At 35.2% G+C, this 20622-nt stretch overlaps 1 long non-coding RNA gene across 1 annotated transcript in view; it reads left to right on the top strand.

Moving 5' to 3' along the window:
- The window catches only part of LOC132013037 (uncharacterized), a 46844-nt gene extending 31622 nt beyond the window's left edge, over positions 1-15222 (top strand). Inside the window, exons 2-5 of the long non-coding RNA XR_009402854.1 lie at positions 8323-8431; positions 11490-11570; positions 11959-12013; positions 14507-15222. This is a non-coding gene — a long non-coding RNA (uncharacterized LOC132013037). The remainder of the gene's footprint in view (positions 1-8322; positions 8432-11489; positions 11571-11958; positions 12014-14506) is intronic.
- Positions 15223-20622: the final 5400 nt, after the last annotated feature.

The raw sequence follows: 20622 nt of genomic DNA, 5'->3' as shown, positions 1-20622 counted from the left end.
TAAAATGGACCACTGTCTTACACCATACACAAAAATAAATTCAAAATAGATAAAAGACCTAAATGTGAGACAGAAAGCTATCTAAATCCTAGAGGAGAACAGAGGCAATAACCTCTTTGACATCAACCATAACAATTCCTTACTAGATATATCTCTGGAGGCAAAGGAAATAAAACCAAAAATGAAATATTGGGACTTATAAAAAGCTTCTGCACAGTGAAGGGAACAGTCAACAAAATGAAAAGGCAACTTCTGCAATAGGAGAAGATATCTGCAAATGGCATATCTGATAAAAGGTTAGTATCCAAAACCTATAAAGAACTTATAAAACTCAATAGTCAAATAAACAAATAATCCAGTTAAGAAATAGGTGGAAGATATGAATAGACATTTTTCCAAAAAAGACAAAGAGATGGTTAACAGACACATGAAAACATGCTCAATATCACTCATTATCAGGGAAATACAAATCAAAACTACAATGAGGTGTCACCTCACACCTGTCAGAATGGCTAAAATGAATATAAGAAACAAGATGTTGGTGAGAATGCAGACACAGGGAAACCCTCTTACACTGTTGGTGGGAATGCAAACTGGTATAGCTGTTCTGGGTAACAGCCTGGAGGTTCCTCAAAAAATAAAAAAAAAATAGAACTAACTGTGGCCCAGCAATTACATTACTATGTATTTACTCAAGGGATACAAAAAATACTGATTTGAAGGGTTATGTTCACTCTGATGTTTACAGCAGCATTACCAACAACAGCCAAATTATGTAAAGAGGCCAAATGTCCATCAACTAATGAATAGATAGAGAAGATGTGGGGTGTGTGTGTGTGTGTGTGTGTGTGTACATACACACACATATATAATGAAGTATTAATCAGCCATAAAAATAATGAATTCTTGCCATTTACAAAGATGTAGATGGAGCTAGAGAGTATAATGCTTAATGAAATAAGTCAGTCAGAGAAAGACAAATGACATATATTTCACTAATATGTGGAATTTAAGAAAAGAAACAGTTGAACATGGGAGAAAAAAAGAGAAATGCAAACCATAAAACAGACTCTTTTTTTTTTCAAAGATTTTATTTATTTATTTGACAGAGAGAGCTAGAGAGAACACAAAGAGGGTAAGCGGGAGAGGGAGAAGCCGGCTCCCCACCAAGCAGGGAGTCTGACGTGAGACTCAATCCCAGGACTCTGGACTCGTGACCCGAGCTGAAGACAGACACTTAATGACTGAGCCACCCAGGAGCCCCTATTTTTTTCTTCAGAACTGAGGGTTGTTGGAAGAAGGTGGGCGGGGAGATGGGCTAGATGGGTGATGGGCTTTAAGGAGGACACTTGTGATGAGCACTAGGGGTCTATGTAAGTGATGAGTCACTAAATTCTACCCCTGACACTAATACTACACTATAAAAACGACACTATTATAATATAATTCCACTACCTGGAATTTAAATAACAACTTAAACCTTAGAAAAATAAATCAAAATAAATAAAAAATCAAAATAGAATAGGATAGAATCAGTTGATAAGTTTTCTATTCCTATTTCAACCTGACTGGTTGTGGGGACTAGACATGACAGGAGGAGAGAAGTGCCTTGGTGAAGGAAATGGGAGCACGCTGCACACAGGGGTGTGCAGGCAGTAGTACAACCACCCAGTAACCGACTAGTGCAACTAACCAGAATGCACAGAAGCCTGCAGTTACTCAGTTATCCATCTCTCTGACTGGAGATAAAATGTCGAACCTCTGGAAGGAAAAAGGAGGACGAGTAAAGAACTACCATCTTGGCTGACTAGAATTAGCATGCTCTATTGTCACAGCTTTTGATTACAGGTCAATGGCAGAAAAATCCATACATCTCCATCTCTCACTGAAGCCAGTTTGATGGCACAGTGGAGAGTAAGGAAGGATTACCTACAAAGCTAACTGGATTACAAATCAGTATTATAGATAATGAGTTCAGCTCTGCCTCTGTTTTGTGCTGGTAATTTCTCTTCACTAACCTCCCCTGGGGCTTTCAGGAAAATCATGTGGGTGCCAGAGAAGTCACAAGCTGAGCTTTGCATGCTATTCAGCAGCTGCTCTCAATGGTGCAGAAAAGTAGCAGAGAGCATCCATTAGGGAGGAAATGAATAGGACCATGTTACCAGCAAAAATAAATAGATAGATAGATAGATAGATAGATAAATAAATAAATAAAATGACCTTTTGTCTCCTGAGCTGACACTTCCATTCTTCTTTTGTTGCTCTACCATCATTTTCCTTTTTACATCTTCCTTTTTGTTGCAGTTAATATTAGAATTTTATTTGTACTTAGATCTGACTAGCTCTTGAAGAATAAAACTTAGGCATATCAGACCCCAAATACTTCATATTGATTTTGTAGCCTCTTCTTTTCTTGTTTGTATTGCCATTACACAAGTTATTCTAACTCATAGTTTGAATCAATTAAGAATCTGGCTAATTTTATGTTTCAGTGTGTGCTGTTGGTTTTGTTTCTGTGCAAAACTCTCATAAATATGGAACCCAAATTCAATCACAGTTATCTTGAAACCAAATTTTTTTTGTTTTTTGTTTTTTTGGGTTTTTTTTTTTTTGGATCACCAATATTTCTCTATGCGATAAGTACGTGTATATGACAGAGGCTACATATAGAAACCCTGACTCTGGAATGGCTACTCTGAAAGAAGACAGCAGATATTACCTAAACAAATACAAAGATAAGAATCACATGGTATTTTTAAAATAAATTATGCTGATGCTTTTTAAAAGCCTTTTCTTTCCAGTGAAAATAGTTCAAAGGGAAGTTAATAAAAATCTCATTAAGTTCTAAGTTTCATTTAATTATTTTAATCTCCCAATCCTTTCAAATTTTTGCCTAGTTATATTTAACATGACAAAACTATTTTTTATTAACATCAATATCTGTAAATTGCTCCAAATCAGCATTTTCTCTACATTTGGGCAGTTTCTATTCGTCAATATGATAGGTCGTCCATTTGCAAATCAGTTCTTTTCTCCCTATTTGTCATAATATAATAAAATTAATGTTGTACATCATATTCTAAAGTAACCTGGCTGATTAATTCAAGGTGATTCCAGGCTCCCAAAATAATTCATCAACACAGGGATTTATGTCCACGTCTTTCTACATGGATTGATGTCTATGCAGTGAAGTGTTATGAAAGTAGCCATTACTAGGAATCATATACAATAATAAACACCAAATCCCCATTTTTCCCAATTTTCAATTCTTAAAATATTTTATTTCTTTTTTTTAATTTTTTAAAAAGATTTTATTTATTTATTTGACAGAGATCACAAGTAGGCAGAGAGCGTGAGAGGGAAGCAGGCTCCCCACAGAGCAGAGAGCCCAATGTGGGACTCGATCCCAGGACCCCGAGATCACGACCCAAGCCGAAGGCAGCGGCCCAAACCACTGAGCCACTCAGGCACCCCAAAACATTTTATTTCTTTTATTCAATTTAAATACTGGTCTGTTTTAATATAACCTTTAGTAGTGGGAACTGCTGACAATTTTCAAGACTACTCTATTAAAAAAAAATTCTGCCTCCAAACAGAAGAACAAGAATACTGCTCTTGACCCTGGGCATACACTACAATGGTTAATTTTATGTGTCAACTTGGCTATACTCTATGGTGCTCAATCGCTTAAAGTCTAGATGTCACAGTGAAAGTAAATGCAAATATGATTAACACAATCAACTGATTTGAAGTAAAGCAGATTACTCTCAATGAGTAGGTCTCATCCCATCCGTTGAAGACCTTAGAAGCAGAAGGACTTAGAAGCAAACATACGTTTCCCAAAATAGAAAGAGAATTCCTCAAGACTGCATCATAGAAACCTTGCCTGAATTTCCAGCCTGCTGCCCTGCCCTATAAATTTCAGATATGCCAGCCCCCACAATTGCATAACTGCATGAGCCAATTCCATAAAATGAGTCAGTCTTTCTATATGTATCTTTTTTTCCCTCCTTCTCTCTTTCTCTCATATACGTATCTCCTGTTGTTTCTCTGGAAAACCATAATAATGATATAATATACATTATAAAATCTGTCATCCACATTTTATATGTTTTAAATTTGCAAAATCCAATGTTATATTTTAATTTGCTTTGTTTTGGGGGGCAATAACTTTGGAATATATGCTCCTTTACTTATTCTTCTGTCACAGGCCTGACATACAGTAGACAATCCGTAGTTCTGTCCTTATTTGCTAAAAAGCACGTAATACCCTATTATGGAGTGAGCACACTATTTTTTTTTAAAGATTTTATTTATTTATTTGACAAAGAGAGACACAGCAAGAGAGGAAAGCAAGGGGAGAGGGAGAGGAAGAAGCAGGCTTCCCGCTGAGCAGGAAGCCCGATGTGGGGCTCGATCCCAGAACCTGGGATCATGCCCTGAGCCGAAGACAGGCGCTTAATGACTAAGCCACCCAGGTGCCCCGAGCACACTATTTTTTATTTGATTCATCCAGAAAGAAAAGTGGTTCTGATTTAAAATTAGCTTAAATTGCTCTTTGAAGGTATTTGAAGGGTTAACACTTGAACTTAAGGTCATTCTATTGAATAAAAAGCAAGGCCTAAGTGTTTAACAATCAAATCATAATCTGAACATGAACTAAGCTGCAAACCTGACAGTAATGAGTTTGGAGAGAATTTCCTCACAATTCAATCTAAAATTTTCTCTTTCCCTATATATTTTATCTACTTCAAATAGTTAAAACCTGGATCAATTATAAATTCAAATATTTATAATTTTCATTCTAATGTTCTGATAGGCATCCTTCCTAAAGGTTCTGATGTCCTCATCCCAGAATCGTTTATCTTTTCACAGCTACATTTCTGAGTGCAGGGATCATGCTTGTCCTGTTCACAGCTATATTCTTAGCATAAATTCAGGGTCTCACAGTACAGGTTAAATAATTTATTTTTGAAGCATGAAGACCTCTTCCTTTGCCCTTAAAAACATGAAGAGGGGTAGGAACATTTATTGCTTTTTAAAGAATAATGACCTGGGTAGGAGAAGAATCAATGAAACAAGATGGGATTGGGAGGGAGACAAACCATGAGTGACTCTTAATCTCACAAAACAAAGGAGGGTTGCTGGGGGGAGGGGGGTTGGGAGAAGGGGGTGGGATTATGGACATTGGGGAGGGTATGTGCTTTGGTGAGTGCTGTGAAGTGTGTAAACCTGGTGATTCACAGACCTGTACCCCTGGGGATAAAAATATATGTTTATAAAAAATTAAAAAAAAAAATAATGACCTGGGGGAAGAAAAGCTGTCCTGTCACTGTTCCCAAGGGCTTTCTCATATGTAATAATGTTTTGCTAACCTAATTCAGTAGTTACTCCTCTCACACTATATATTATATTGATTAAAATTTAGGCTTTGGCAAACTACTTCATTTTTCTGAAACTGTCTCCTCATCTGTAAAATGAGGATAGATGAGACAAGAGCATGATTCTATACTTTCTGAAATCTGGGTTATAGGGGAAGGGAAGGAGTTTATAAAAGTTTTAATTTAAGGAAACAAAAAAAAATAATAATAATAACTGTACCTATATGCACTATATATATTCAGGTACTGATGCACTATATTTATTCATATATATTCATATATGTTATTTTATATATAGATATATAACTAATAATATACTATAACTAATATATATACATATGTATCAGCCATTATCTCCACTATCATCATTTTTTTTTTTTAATTTTTGCAGGACCCTTAACACTAAGTAGTTTAGCTACACCCATGGCAATGACAGCAATTAGAAGGACTTTGGAGATTATTCTCATATTCCTCTAAAGTTACCTAGAGAATCAAAAGTAGTCCTTTCTACACTATATAATATTTTGTTGGCACTCTGACCATCTCATCGTCCTCAGCAGCTTGCAAGGTAGACAACATTCACTGTTACTCATGCACAACTGCCTCAATTCTGTTACCTAGATAAGCGTGTAACAGTTACAGATTTCTCCTCAATGCATCCAGCCAGCCTGACCAGCACATGGGAGCACGAGAGAAAATCATGTTCAAGAAATGGCCCATGCAGTTTATGTGTCAGACAGACCTGGAATAACCAAGTACCACATACAAGCAATCTTGGAACACACCAACATTTCCATAGTATTCCTCTCAAACTAGTTGAGGGATCAGTGGTGTGATAGATGGGCTTGTTAATATAAATAAATTATATACAATATTTCACATTAAGCCCATAAGCTTCCAGGAAAATGACATTTCAGAACTTCAAGCTTGTAGAACCTAAACAGAACCATACTTCCTCCCTTTTTGACACTTCACTTAATATAGAAAAAGAAGTTAATTCCTTCCCTACTGTTCAATAATTGCAATGAAGAAAGACATTAAGAGACAAAGTGTTTAGTTATTACAAAATATATCTGTTTGGAATTTTTTTAATCATTGGGCATCATGGGATCTTTAGTTTTAATCATGGGATAGTCTTTTACCAGGACCTTCCCTAAGAACATGATGAAAAATAACTCCTCCAGCTATAACATCTTTAATCTTCTAAACCACAAGCTCATAACCAGAAATCATACCTAGATTTTATCATAACCAGAAAAATATTTACCCTCAAATAACTTCATTCGTACTCTGAATTCATTAACAAAGAGCCATGTCAAACTTCTACTACTTTTTCTTCCTTTATTTAAAGTTTTCTGATGTCTGAAAGGTAATTTAAATTATTTTTTTTATTTAAATTAATTTTAAAATGAATGATATACCTATTCATACAATACACACTAATGGTACACTGCTTATCCATAGGGACTTCTTTTGAATTTTTCTTGTTTGTTTTTCTTATAAATTTTACATTATAAATGTAGAAAATGAAATATTTATTATGATGGGGGAATTCACACCCTTTCCTATCTTTAATCCTTGCAGTTTTTTAAGTAATCAGGAATATATTTATTATAACTCTATTTCTCTAGATTTAGGTTTTATTTTGTAAGAGAAAAAGGGAAACTATCATTTTCTAGACATATCTAATATATATCCAGTATATTTTCTAAACACACACTAATATATGTCTAATTAACCCACATTCTCTTATTTCATCCTTGCAATAACTTTTTTTGTAGGAACACCTAAAAAGTAAAGTAATTCCTCTCCTTTGCGAAGTACTATGTCAGAACTCAAATAACTGTAATATACTGTTCCCAGGACCTCAGAGGGAAGACCTAGCCAAGATGAAAACAGGCAAGAAAGAGATAGAGTAGTCAAGTGTGACTTGTCTATTCATCTCCCATGGAGCTCTGAGTCAAGGTTCACACAAATCTTCTGAGGAAGTATTACACTACATACAGCAGATGGGGTCCTCTGAAGAGCAGCTACTCTACTGTGATAATGTGCAGCTTTCACCCAAGACAGCTCATATTACTCAGTCTATACTTAACCTGGGCCATGGTCAAGACTCTAAACAAGGAAGAAAGTATTCAGAGATGGTAACCAAAGAAGACGTGGCTGGGGAAACTTGGGGCACAGACCCCATGAAGACATGTTCCGGTTAATAGGAGATAGCTCTAGTTTCCTTCCCACAGGGGGGTGTGACTCATACTTACAGATTTTTAATGTTCTCAAGTTTCTTGGGTCCAAGGAACCATTTTGATGTGGCTTTTTTGCCATATTTGCAGCCCAGAACAGGTCAGCTGTCCTCTGTTCTTTGATATCTTTCCTACTTGGCAGTTGTATTTCCTCCTGACTCAAATGTGCTTCCTCTCTTTGGGAAGGCACAGGATGCCACTGACTAAATGTCAGAAGAATGTATGCCTCAGGTTGTTTTGCCAGCAGTGGGCACAGGCTGAGTGAAAGAGGGAAGTAAAGGAAGAGGTGGGGCACCAAGCTGGCTCAGCTTCTCCTTCCCTTACAAGGTACATGACCTTGGACAAATCATGCTGGTGTCTCATATTCTGCATTTGCAGAGAATGAGAGCAGAGGATGTGATAACATACCTGCAAAGCAGAGGTATACTAACTACAATGGGCTTCTAGAAGTCCCATTTAATTAAAGTCCAAAGTTATAAAAATAGTAACAGTTAATAAACTTTTTACTGTGTTCCAAGATCCTTGTTGAACATTGTATGTACAGCATCTCTGTTCTTCACAAATCCTACATGATAGGTATAATTAGCCATGTTTCACAGAGAAAAGCTGTCTGAAGACTGAATAAATTACAGTGATGGACCTAAAGGTTTCATGCCTCCTAACCCTCTGTTCTTTTCTTTGTGCTCTGCTGTTCTCAGGTGTATGACTTATGCTGGTGTGATCGACGTTCTCTATAATTCTTTCAGGTTGAAAGCAGTCAACCATGTTTCATGAGCCCAGTCTCTGATGGCTGAGTATGCACAAGAGGTATTTTGTGTTGCAATTAAAATTACAAGAAGGTTAATCAGACACACATTTAATGATATGTATAACAGCTATTGTGCTACACATCATTAGGCATAAATGGTAAGCTGTTCATATAAATGAAAATAATTATTCTTACACTAATGAAGAAAGCATGGCCATACTCAGACAGGAATTGAGATGGAATGGAAAAAAAATGTTGGAATAAAATTGTTTCCATTTGGTAACTTATTACTAAAACCCAAGCATTATGCAAGGTATTTTATATGCAGTAACTAATTTAATCTTCTTAGTAACAATAGTAGAAAAATATCAGGAATAAATATTTCTTTTTTTTTTTTTAACAGATGGGAGAAACAGAAAGGTTAAAAAAATTGTTCTAGCGATGACTGGGATGATATGCCATTCCAGAAAGTGTCACTTAATGTCCTCCTCTAAAACACTTGGGTCTCACAGTCTCGTTTAAATGGAAAAACCACTCCCTTTCTCATCTTACCAGGTTTGCTTGCTCTTAATGGGAAATGCACTCTTCCCTTCAACTAACTTAGCCTTAGAACACCAGTGTCCATTCTGCTTAAATTCCAAATTGGTAATATATAAATAACACTTTCAACTTCCTATTTCCAGTGCAGAAGTCCACAGACTTTTTATCATTAGGGAAAACAGTGGGAAATATACCAGCTAGGACAGGCTAGCTTCTGTTTTAGATCTGGTAACTTACAAAACCAAAACTTCGGTGGCTCAGAGTTTACTTGTTTACAACAGGATGGAGGCTGAGTGGCCAGTCACGGAATAGTGCTAACCATCTCAACAGAGGAAAGAGAGGATTGCAAAACTTTAGCTCTTTCATTCTCCATGTTACATGCCACAAAAAGTGAAGTCTGGGTCAGCCAAAGACATTTTGGGATCAGGGCTCCAGGATTTCATCAGACAGGGAAGAAGTTTTCTTACTAATTAAAATAAGCTATCCATAAGGGGAAAGTTCAAAGAAAAACTTCAATAGCTTTGAGAATTTGTTTACAATCTGCTCTCAGTGGCCTAAAAGGTCAATTCAAGTATCACTTAACTCTGGACCCCATTCCCTTTCTCAGCACTACCCTTTCTTCATCTCCACTGCCCAAAGTCCTAGGGCTAAGCAGCCCGGGAATGTTGATATATCCTGCTCACCTTTATTATATTGTTTTGGATGGCCTCTTCAATGTTAATAGCATTTATTTGCAAAGCATATTGTTCCTTTAGTGGTGGAAAACATGTGCATTTTGTGAAACTGTTTGTGTCCTAGAGTTTGGCCAATCACAATGTCTGGTTTGCATCAAATGTAGTAGGAGAGCTAAATGGCCCATAATAGGACTAAACATTGGCATGATTAGTTCAGTGCATGCGCTGATACAAATAACCATGGATTTATATGGCAATAAGTTATTGTACTAATGGAATAGTTATTAAACCTAATACCAAGAAAAATAAGCAGTAGCAACCAACTTATTTTCTGGTCAGTGAGTAGTATTATTGAGAAAATGTGTACTGAACATTTCACAGGATAAAAGGAATGGTTCTGAGTCAGAAATCTGAGGGCTCCAGGCTTCTACCTCCTTTAGGTGTATGACATTTCTGCACCTCAATTCCTCAATTTAAACAAAAAGAATAAATGAGATAGAGCTGAGGCTCCTCAGAAACCATAATCCAGCATTGTTTCCTCTTTAGGTTTAAGAACCACTGCAAAATCTTCTCTTAGTTTTGGCAGGTGGAAGCCTCTAGGGAGAGGATGAGGAAGAAGGAAGAAACACTCATGCTCCCACTGTAATACAGGACCTCGGGTTTGAATAAGAAAATAATAAAGATGGTTTAGCTTCACAAAGTTCCAGCTGTCTCAGAATTCACGCAGTATAAAGGCATCACTGATGAGTTAAGATGCTTTAAATTTCCCTATGAGAGTTGGGTACGTACATGGATATGGCCTCAACTTCCTTGAAAGTGTTTCCCTTTGTCCAAAGAGGATTATTTAAGACTATAGTCAGAGACTGTGGCAGAGTCACTGAGGGCTCCTGGGATCAGGATCTCCAACATTATGAAGGTCTGGCAGCTCGAGGAATGAGATACAAAGCCTTTCCTGCTTGAACTGAGGTCCTTGATACCAACTGCCCCCCCCCCCCCGCCTGTCTCCTCTCTGCTTTATTCCAAGTTCACTCCTTTCCTTATCTGCCTCCAAATTTCTGGTACAAAGCTCTTTCTGCTAATTACGTTTCTATTCCCCTTTACCAGCACTCTTACCCCTGCAGTGACGTATGACCAGACTGATTTCCTGATGGCCAACTCAAAAATACCAATTCTGCTGTGTCAGTTTTCTCTGCCCTCAAACCTTCCTTGTTCAGAAGACCTGAAACCAGGGTGGGAAGTGAGATCGAGCACAGTTGGACAAGCTGTTCGAGGACTAATCGTGCTTGTACACAGAGGAAAACAGATGGAAGGAGAGAGATTCCTGGAGAACATATGGTTGATGGGGCAAGGAACAAGTCTATTGAAATGAATTGCAGATTTGGAGAGATGAGAGGCATGGCTCCACTGCCTACCATGGAATAACGAGTTTAGCTTATGCAGGATGTTTGGGATCTGAATTTCAATTTAATCATCAGCAAACTGAAGGTCTAAAAAAAAAAAAAACTACTTCTTAGAGTTAAGAAGATTAAAAGATATAATCAGTTTGAGATTATTTGGTGGTTATTAATCTAATTACTATTACTGAATAGATAACCTATTGTCTTACACATTAAAGTAGACAGATAGAATTCTTTTACAGTCAGAGCTAATTGTGGAAGTCTGATTTTACAAAAAAGAAAACAAGGGGGAAAAATAAAATTTCCCAAGAAAAATAAACATATTACAAAATGTAGCATATTGATTTAAAGGAGCTCATAAACTCTCGGAAGTCCACCTGTGGGTTTCTGGAATGAAATTTTTAAAAAAGGTAAAATCCCCAAAAGATATGAGAAGCTTAAAGTAGGAACATTTCAGAAACTTCTTTTGAATTCCCACATCTTTATTTATTTGATTTGTTCCATAGGCTATCTACTCATTACTCATCTCTAATTACTAAATTCAGAAATTCAACAAGTAACCAAGTACATGTATGGCTGAAGGAAAAGTAAGTAAGATCTGTTTTGATTATTTCATTTATTTCTATGAAACCTGTTTGGAAAGCCACGCTGGCAGAAGCATGGCATTTTTGCAGATCCTCTTGTCAACTAAGAATGCATGAGTGCACATGTTTGTGTGCAGAAAAAGAGGGATCATTAAGATTATATATAATATACATATATATGAACATATGTGTATGTATATATGCATATTTATGTACACACAGATATAGGAAATGTCTAAAACTAAAAAGAAAGTATATTAGTAAAAAGCTGAGCCTAGAATTCACAAGGAAACTTAGAATTACCACCTCCTTATTTCTTCCCTTCAGATACTAAGGAAGCCTCATCAAAGAGAACAGCAATCCTTCACCTTTTTTTTTTCTTCCTTTCCAGGAATAACTTGTTTTATAAATTTTTCTCTCTGCTATCAACATTGTGACACTGGAAAGTATGTATTTAACTCAGTAGATATTCAGTGATCATATAGTACACTAAAGATGGTTTGACGGGGCAGATTTAAGCATGGGGTATAAACGTGTGAAAAGACTTGTACTTGCAATGTACAGTAAACAAGAGTAGTGCACACTTCTGTACAGAAGGGGAAGTACTTAACACTACCTGAAAGGGATCGGGGTTGATTACCCAGAAGGTGATTTGGAACAGAGAAATATGTCCTCTAGAAAAAAAGAGAAGGAAGAATAAAAAGTAGCCTTTCGGAAAGAAAGATCATGTGATAACAGAGTTTGGGAGGCACTAACTGAAAGAGGGAGCACAAAGTTTAGAGTTCTTTTATGTTGTGAAAAGAAAGTTAGATTGTGAGCTTAGTGCCAATCTTAATGTGTAGCTCCAGAAAGAGCAGTTGCATTTTCAGTACATCATCTAATGACTCTAATTCTATTCTTAGGGAGTGAGGAGTTCATTCCTAATGTATCTGCTTTTCTATAAAAATGTTCAGTGATAATCTCCCATTTCATTAACTCATCAAATATTTACTGAACACCTACATTATGCTGGTTTCCATCCATTAGGTAAGCTTTCCAAAGACCTGTTTTCTTAAATTACTACACTTTGGAACTCCAGTCCCTTCACTTTTTGGGGGGGAGGAAGGTATCTCCAAACTTACTTCTCTATTCCTCTAATAAACCTGTCTCTCCAGCTTAAATCAGTTACTTCCTGTCTCTCCATTTCTCTAGATCTACATTAATACTCCTGTCAAGAACATCCTGCCCTCATCACATCTACCTGTGTGGAGCTTTGCCATTATTAAATCTCATTTTCTCTTCTACCAAGAAGATTTTCCAGAAAACACCTTCCCCAAATTTCCCCTTTCAACTATATATGCTATGAATCTTAGTTACCTCTCAAATATTTTCTCATCTTTGTTACTAGATTTTAATCATCTCTGGAATTAGAACCGCATCTTACACTTCTTGTTATCCCTTTTAGTAGCCAATACACTGTTTTGCACATCTTACTTTATGTCTAATATATGCTTAGTTTGAAATTTAGATTTAACTTCCACATTCAAGTCCAGCAGAGATGTTTTAATGTCATGGATAAACATGGAAATACATTAGATTTGATTAAAGGGATATGGACGGTCAATGCTTAGGCCCAGAACTGCTTGGCCATTCTTATAGTCACTTTCCTTTCAATTACAAGAACTTCAGAATGAGATCCAAGCTTTTGAGCAAGAAACCATCTGAATATTATTTCTTCTGAATAATTTTAGCTTTGCCAGAACCCTGATATTTCCCGTTTCTAAACTTTAGCACATTATTACTAGCATCAAGAAGGCTATATCTCCAGATTACACTGCTCCCCTCTGCCTTTTTTGGCAGTGTTATATTTGAGCTATATGAAAATCACCGAAGAAGTTCTTACTGCTGTTATGTTTTTCTATGTGCTGTGGGAAGAACTGGCACCTAAGGCTATGTCTACATTATTTATACCACTTTGATAGATTAAATCTTAACTGTACTATAGAGCTTTTAAAGACAAGTCTGTAAATGTTTAAGGATTCCACAGGTGTTCATCCTAACTGCAAACAAAGACTCCTTTTTGTGGTTGAAAAAGAAAATTAAAATTAGACAGTGTCCTGCAAGCCATGGTTTCTGCTTAAAACAGATCCTTGACTGGACATGTCAGATAGATTTGTTACTCTTGACACATTTTTGGAGTTCAACAAAGTAACCTACATCAATGGAAACATTTCTGTGATCCCATATTTCTAAAATTAATCTCTCTGATGGTGACATTTCATAAAGGAACTATAATGTTGGTATTCTACCAATGTAGCAAAATCCTAAAGAACTTTCATCCTGAAATGTCCCCAAGCTCTAAAGTATTCTTAAAACTGTTTCTTTCTTTTCTCTGCACTGTTACCAACTCCATGGTACAACTTTGATGTGTTACTAAAAGACAAGAGCTTTATTTTTGGAAAGTATTGTTCATAGGGCCCCAGAGGATTATTTTTCTCCTGTTTATAACTACAGGATATGATTCTAGTCCCTGAAACTCAGGATTTGCTGGAGTTTCTTTTCAAGCAGGTGGTAATTTCATGAGTTTTCCTGAAAATAATTATATTCACCTTTGATTCAGTGAAAGATAAATATATTAGCTATCTAAGGTCTACATCAGTACATATCATTGATTTACTCAAAATTATAGGAGCTTGTAAGGTAAGTCAATGAAATATTTAACAAAAATAATAAGGAAAAGTATGATGGTAATTATAAGGTATAAGGGTTGTAATCATGCTTTCCTCAATAGATAACTGAATTCTAATTGGATTTTTAGTTTTTCAGATGTCATAGTTTCTTTTTCTTTTTTTTTTTCAGATGTCATAGTTTCTAATTAGAAATCCCATTATTTACTGAATTCAAGCTTTCACTCCACTTTGACCATATCTTGTATTTTTACTCTCCCATCTTTTTTCTAGGATGTTATTATGGGAATATACCACTATGGAGTAGAGTGAAAGAAGATTCCTCTTATAAATGCTGAATTAGAAAGGCAGAAAGGAATGACTCGCACAAATGAAGAATAGGTTTTAAAATATTTGTCACTGGCCCTTCTTGAGCCATACTAGACTTTCTTCACATTCTTCCAATTCTCTTCTAAATTACATAATCAGATCTGTCTAACACAATGAATATTATTTTAGCATATCATCAGTGATCTCAAGATCATAAACTTCATAGTCAGGAGAATCATTAGTGCTAACCAAGGATCAATCAGTTCCCCTTTGGACTCCAAATCTAAAACACACATCTAGGTTCTAGAGGACACTGTGCATTCTACCCCAGATCAAGAGATTTCAAAATACTGGTAACTTATTAGTTAAGTCTTCATCTAGTATTATACTCTTCAGTATGTCAATGTAGAAAATTGTTGGTGATTCTGACTATGCTATTAGAGATGACACTAGCAATATGTGACTATTTACATTAAATAAATTTTATTCTAAAATGTATTCTAGGGGAGCTTGGTGGCTCAGTAGTTTAAAGCCTCTGCCTTCAGCTCAGGTCACAATCCCAGGGTCCTGGGATCAAGCCCTGCATCAGGCTCTCTGCTCAGCAGGGAGCCTCCTTCCTCCTCTCTCTGCCTGCCTCTCTGCCTATTTGCGATCTTTGTCTGTCAAATAAATAAATAAAATCTTTAAAAATTTTTAAAAAATAAGATGTATTCTAAAATTTAAAATCCAGTTCCTTAAAGATAAATAAATAAGATAAATAAAATTCAGTTCCTCAATTGCACTAGCCATGTCTCTAGTGTTCAGTAGCCACAAATGACTAACAACTATACAGGGTATCTCAGATACTGAACATTTCCATCTTCACAGAGGAATTAAAGCTAGAAATCAAAAAATATATATATTTTAAACTACTGTTTGTCTAAGAATAAATCACACTGATGGTCAAAATATTTTAAAATATATGAATACTAACCATTGCATATGACCTATCAAAGCTTAGGAATAGAGCTAAACAAAGGAAACCATAGTCTTAAAGAAGTACTACAGAAGAATATAAATGAGTAAAGTCCAGAAAAGTATGAGCCCATTAAGCATAAAGAAGGAAAGAAAGAATGCAAAATCAGATATTCTTCAAGGGAAAATAAATCCACTATAGAGATAATCAACAAAGCCAAAGACAGGTTCTCTGAAAAGACTAATAAAATTGATAATGAAGCAGCATGAGTAAAAAAGGAAAAAAAAGTTGACAAAAGAAATTGGTAATATCAGGAGTGAAAATGAGGATATCAACAGATATCCTACCAACATGTTTTTTAAAAAGAAGATATTATTAAGAAAATTTATGCCAAAAAATTTAACAATTTCAATGAGCTATAAAATGTCCCTAACAAACACAATTTACTAAAATTGACAGAGACATTAAAAGTCTCAATATTCTTATGTCTAATGAAGAAATTGAGCCAATTACTTAAAAATTTTTCACAAATAAAACCCCTACCCTAAAAAACTTCAACAAAGAATTCTTTCAAATCTTAGGGTTATTTCTTAACCTTATTTTTACTTAAACTCTTCTGAAAATAGAAAGAGAACTTGTCTCTTTTTATAAGGCCAGCATAAGTTTGATACCAAAAGAGAACAAGAACATTATAACAAAGAGAAGTTAGAGACCAACTCCTCTCTTGGACATAGACACAGTAATCCTTAATAAAATATTACCAAACATAATCCAGATGTATATAAAAATGATGACTTATTTCCAAATAGTTTCAATCTAGTAATTCTAGGTTGGCTTAACATTAAAAAATCAATCCATGTGATTTAACACATAGAAAATAAAGTGAAAATCACATGAAAATCTCAAATAGATGAAAAAAATTCATTTGATAAAATTCAACTCTCATTCATGACAAAAAAGCTACTCAACATTTCTTGGAGGTAATAGCAAGTACAATAAGGAAAGAAAAAAAAAAACATAATTGGAAAGGAAAAATTAAAAAAAAAAATGTATTATTTCAGATCTACCAGAACCTTCATTCACTTGTAGACAGAACAAAAGTTGGTACAACCAACCCCTTTGGAAAACTCTTTGGAAATGTCCACCAACTCTGAATAACTGGATACATGCAACTCAACGATTCTACTCTTCCTTTGTATATACCCAACAGATTCTGTAAATGACATTTACAATAATGTTTACAGAGCACATTTTTCATACTACAAACTGGAAAACTGCTCAATTGCTCATAAAGGGTGATATATTCATGTAATGAAATACAATATAGTCATAAGAATAAACATATAACAACTGCATAGCAATATGGATCAATCTCACAAGCATAACGTAAACTGAAAGAATATATACAAGGAGAGTACATACCATGGGATTCCAGATATATAAAGATCAAAAACCTGCAAAACTAATCCGTGATACTGGAAGACAGTACACCGCCACTGGGGTGGTAGTGAAAGGATAATTACAAAGGAAAGAACAGGGGCGCCTGGGTGGCTCAGTGGGTTAAGCCGCTGCCTTCGGTTCAGGTCATGATCTCAGGGTCCTGGGATCGAGTCCCGCATCGGGCTCTCTGCTCAGCAAGGAGCCTGCTTCCCTCTCTCTCTCTCTCTCTCTCTCTCTCTGCCTGCCTCTCCATCTACTGTCAAATAAATAAATAAAATCTTTAAAAAAAAAAAACAAAGGAAAGAACAATAACTTTATAGAAGAGAAACCTCTCAACTCCAGCTTAATTGGAGATCAAAGTTTACATAACCTCAATTGAGCCAAAATAATATCATGAGGCTTCTTGATATGACTCATTAAGAAAGACACATCATTTGGGGTATTTCACCAAAAATGTGTATCCCAAATCTAATCAAAAGGAAACATCAAAGGAACTCTAAAGGATGTGTTACAAAACGTCTGAAGCAAAATTGTCAAACTAAAAAAGATAAAGACTGGATAAGGAAATATTAAATACAACAAAATTAAAAAAAAACACAATGGTTTGGACATTGAACTAGGGGATGGGAGAATGGTCTATAACGGACATTTGGGGAACAATTAACAATTTGAACATGGACTATGGGTTATGTCACAAAACTATCAAATTATAAGGTTAATTTTTCTGATTTTTATGATATGTTGTTACATGACAGAATACCCATTTTCCTAAGAAATACTGAAATATCTAGGGGAAAGAGAAAATTATGTCCCCAATACATCATTAGAAAAATATCCCTGCATGTATATGTATGTATGTATACACAGATATATGTGTGTATACAGAGAAAATAAGGAAAAATGTAAAGGATTCTTAAATCTGGATAAGGACTATAATAGGAATTCCTTGGATTCTTCTTTCAATTCTCCTTTAAGTTTGAAGTTGTATCAAATAAAAAGTTTTGTTTTTTTTTAATTAAGGGATGAAGGGTTTTATTCATCTTCTACAGATTGCTATGGATAGAAAAATGAGATTTCAGAGAAGTCTTAAAATTGATCATTCAGGGTACCATTATGATAATGTTCAAGGAAGCTAACTCATGTTAACTAAGCTCATAAGAAACTGATACATCAAGTGGAATGCCAGTTTATTAATTTAACAACAACAAAAAATGATACTGCTAAATGGGAAGTTAAGACTTGTGTGAGCATAGCTGTTACATTTTTCTTCTTGGCAGATGTAGATGGAAAATCACTTGATTATCAGAGGACAGCTTTGTGAGCCAGGTTCAGAACAGATACAGTTGGATAAGGGTATCAGATGCTAAATGTTCAGGTACTGAGAGTCTAATATCAGTTTCACAAATACTGTTTTTAACAAGAAGCATCTTATTTCTAAACTGCATTTTTTTTTTTTTTTTGCCTAGAGTTAATTATATACATTATGCTTGATTTTACAATTAAACTCTGTGTCAGGAGGGTCCTGTTTAGATCCAGCCTACAGACTGTATGTATTTTAAGCTCCTGTCCAGTCTGGAAAATCAGAACTTATTCTCACTATAGCTAAGAATGTCCTCATATTTCTTATTAACACAAGTACAAGAAACAAATTCAAATGTGAAAGCTTGAAATGATGAGTTTTTTTGGCAAAACATTTTCACTAAATATAGAATTCTGGGCTGACATTTTCTTTCCATACTTTAAAATTTTAGTTTGTCTTCTGATCTCCATTGTTTCTGAAGAGTTGTCAACTACCATTCATACTGCTTTTCCTCTGCATATATTGTTCTCTGGCTGCTTTCAAGATAATCTATTTAAATCACATTTGGCAATATGTTAAGTAAATTGATCTTGCAGCTTGGAGTAAATATATTCAATCAGGGATATTTCTATATATTTCTATTTCTATATCCATTAATATGAATTCCATATTTGTATTAGATTCATATTTAAAAAGTAATTTTAATGATCTCCCAAGTCATGCACAAATGGAAATCACAGAGCATTTAATATATGCTCTATACTTAAATCATAAACATAGTAACAATATACTTTTTGCAAGAATGTATAATTATCTGAATGGCTGGTTGTATAAATCTTAGATATTTACCATATATGCTTCCATATGAAACACTGATGCCCATCAGCAGCATATAATCAAATTACAAACTCAATGTCTAGTTGGAATTACAGAAAATTCTAATATATTAAGTGAAGGGGGGTACTCATTCCAAGTTCTCCATGGACACAAACCCACATTAGGACCCATCCACAAGAGAGTGGATTCTTAGCATAGTGTTATGTTTAATGTATATGTTATACATTAATACACATTTGCTCTCACTAGACAGATATTTATGATATTGCATAGAAAATGTAGTATCTGCTGAGTTTTTCCTTATAAGTTGGACTCCAGGCAGGATGCAACTCTTCCTGTAGGAAGAGAACGGTTTCTGGCACTCTATTCTATTTCATTGATTTTTACACGCCTGCCACAATCACCCCATTGGTATAATTTTATAAGTACTGAAATCAGGAAGGCAACTTTCCAAATTCCTAAGCCTTCAAATCTATGAATATGGTATACTGTTTCATCTACTAGATTTTATTTAATTTCTGGTAGCATTGTCTGATTATTTTTTCCTACAGGCCTTTTAAATAGGCCAACCTGTACTTTTGTATTTAATAAACACATTTTGCCAAAAAAATACTTATTTAAAGCTTTCAAATTTGAGTTAAATACTGTTTCCCTAAGTATTTTGTGTTTCAATGCTAATACAAATATTATCAATTCTTAAATTCTATATATTCAAGTACTTACAGCTAATATATTGAAGAGAAACTGTTTTGTAAAACTAAACCTTTAACCTGTGACCTTAGGTGTCTTATTAGTTTTGTAGATTAAGCAGGATTTTTCTTGTACCTGAATACACTAACTGAAAATAAAGACAACTTCCTTATTTTCTTCCCAATTTCCACATAATCTCTCTTTCTCTCTCTGTCTCACGCACACACATTGCACTACTCAGATTAAGGACTGACAAACTTATTCTTGAAGAATCATATAATAAATATTTTAAGCTAATTGGTTATAGTTTCTGCTACCCTCAACTCTACCATGCAGGCAAGAGCAGCCATAAACAATATATAAACAAATTGGTATCACTAAGTTCCATTAAAATTTTACTTATAGGGGCACCTGAGTGGCTCAGTGGGTTAAGTCTCTGCCTTCAGCTCATGTCATGATCTCAGGGTCCTGGGATTGAGCCCTGCATCAGGCTCTCTGCTCAGCAGGGAGCCTGCTTCCCCCTGCCTCTCTGCCTACTTGTAATGTCTCTCTCTCTGTCAAATAAATTTTTTTAAAAATGTTAAAAAAAATTTTACTTACAAAAACAAGTGACTGTTCTACAGGCTGGAGTTTGCTGACCCCTGACCTAGGACTTCCCGAAGTGATGAGAGGGGGCATCCTTCCCTATTTCTAATCCGAAGAGAAAAATCCTTAGTTTTTCTTCCATTAATAGGTTAGCCATAGTTTTTGTTTGATTAGATAGATAATAATTTCCTTTATCAAGTGTTCTAATCCATAAAAGATAAATTTTCCATTTATTTAGACTTCCTTTACTTAGGGTAAACAAAATTGCTTCTA

Source organism: Mustela nigripes, chromosome 3, assembly GCF_022355385.1.
Source record: "Mustela nigripes isolate SB6536 chromosome 3, MUSNIG.SB6536, whole genome shotgun sequence".
NCBI lineage: Eukaryota > Metazoa > Chordata > Mammalia > Carnivora > Mustelidae > Mustela > Mustela nigripes.
This window is presented reverse-complemented; position numbering and strand designations above follow the sequence as displayed.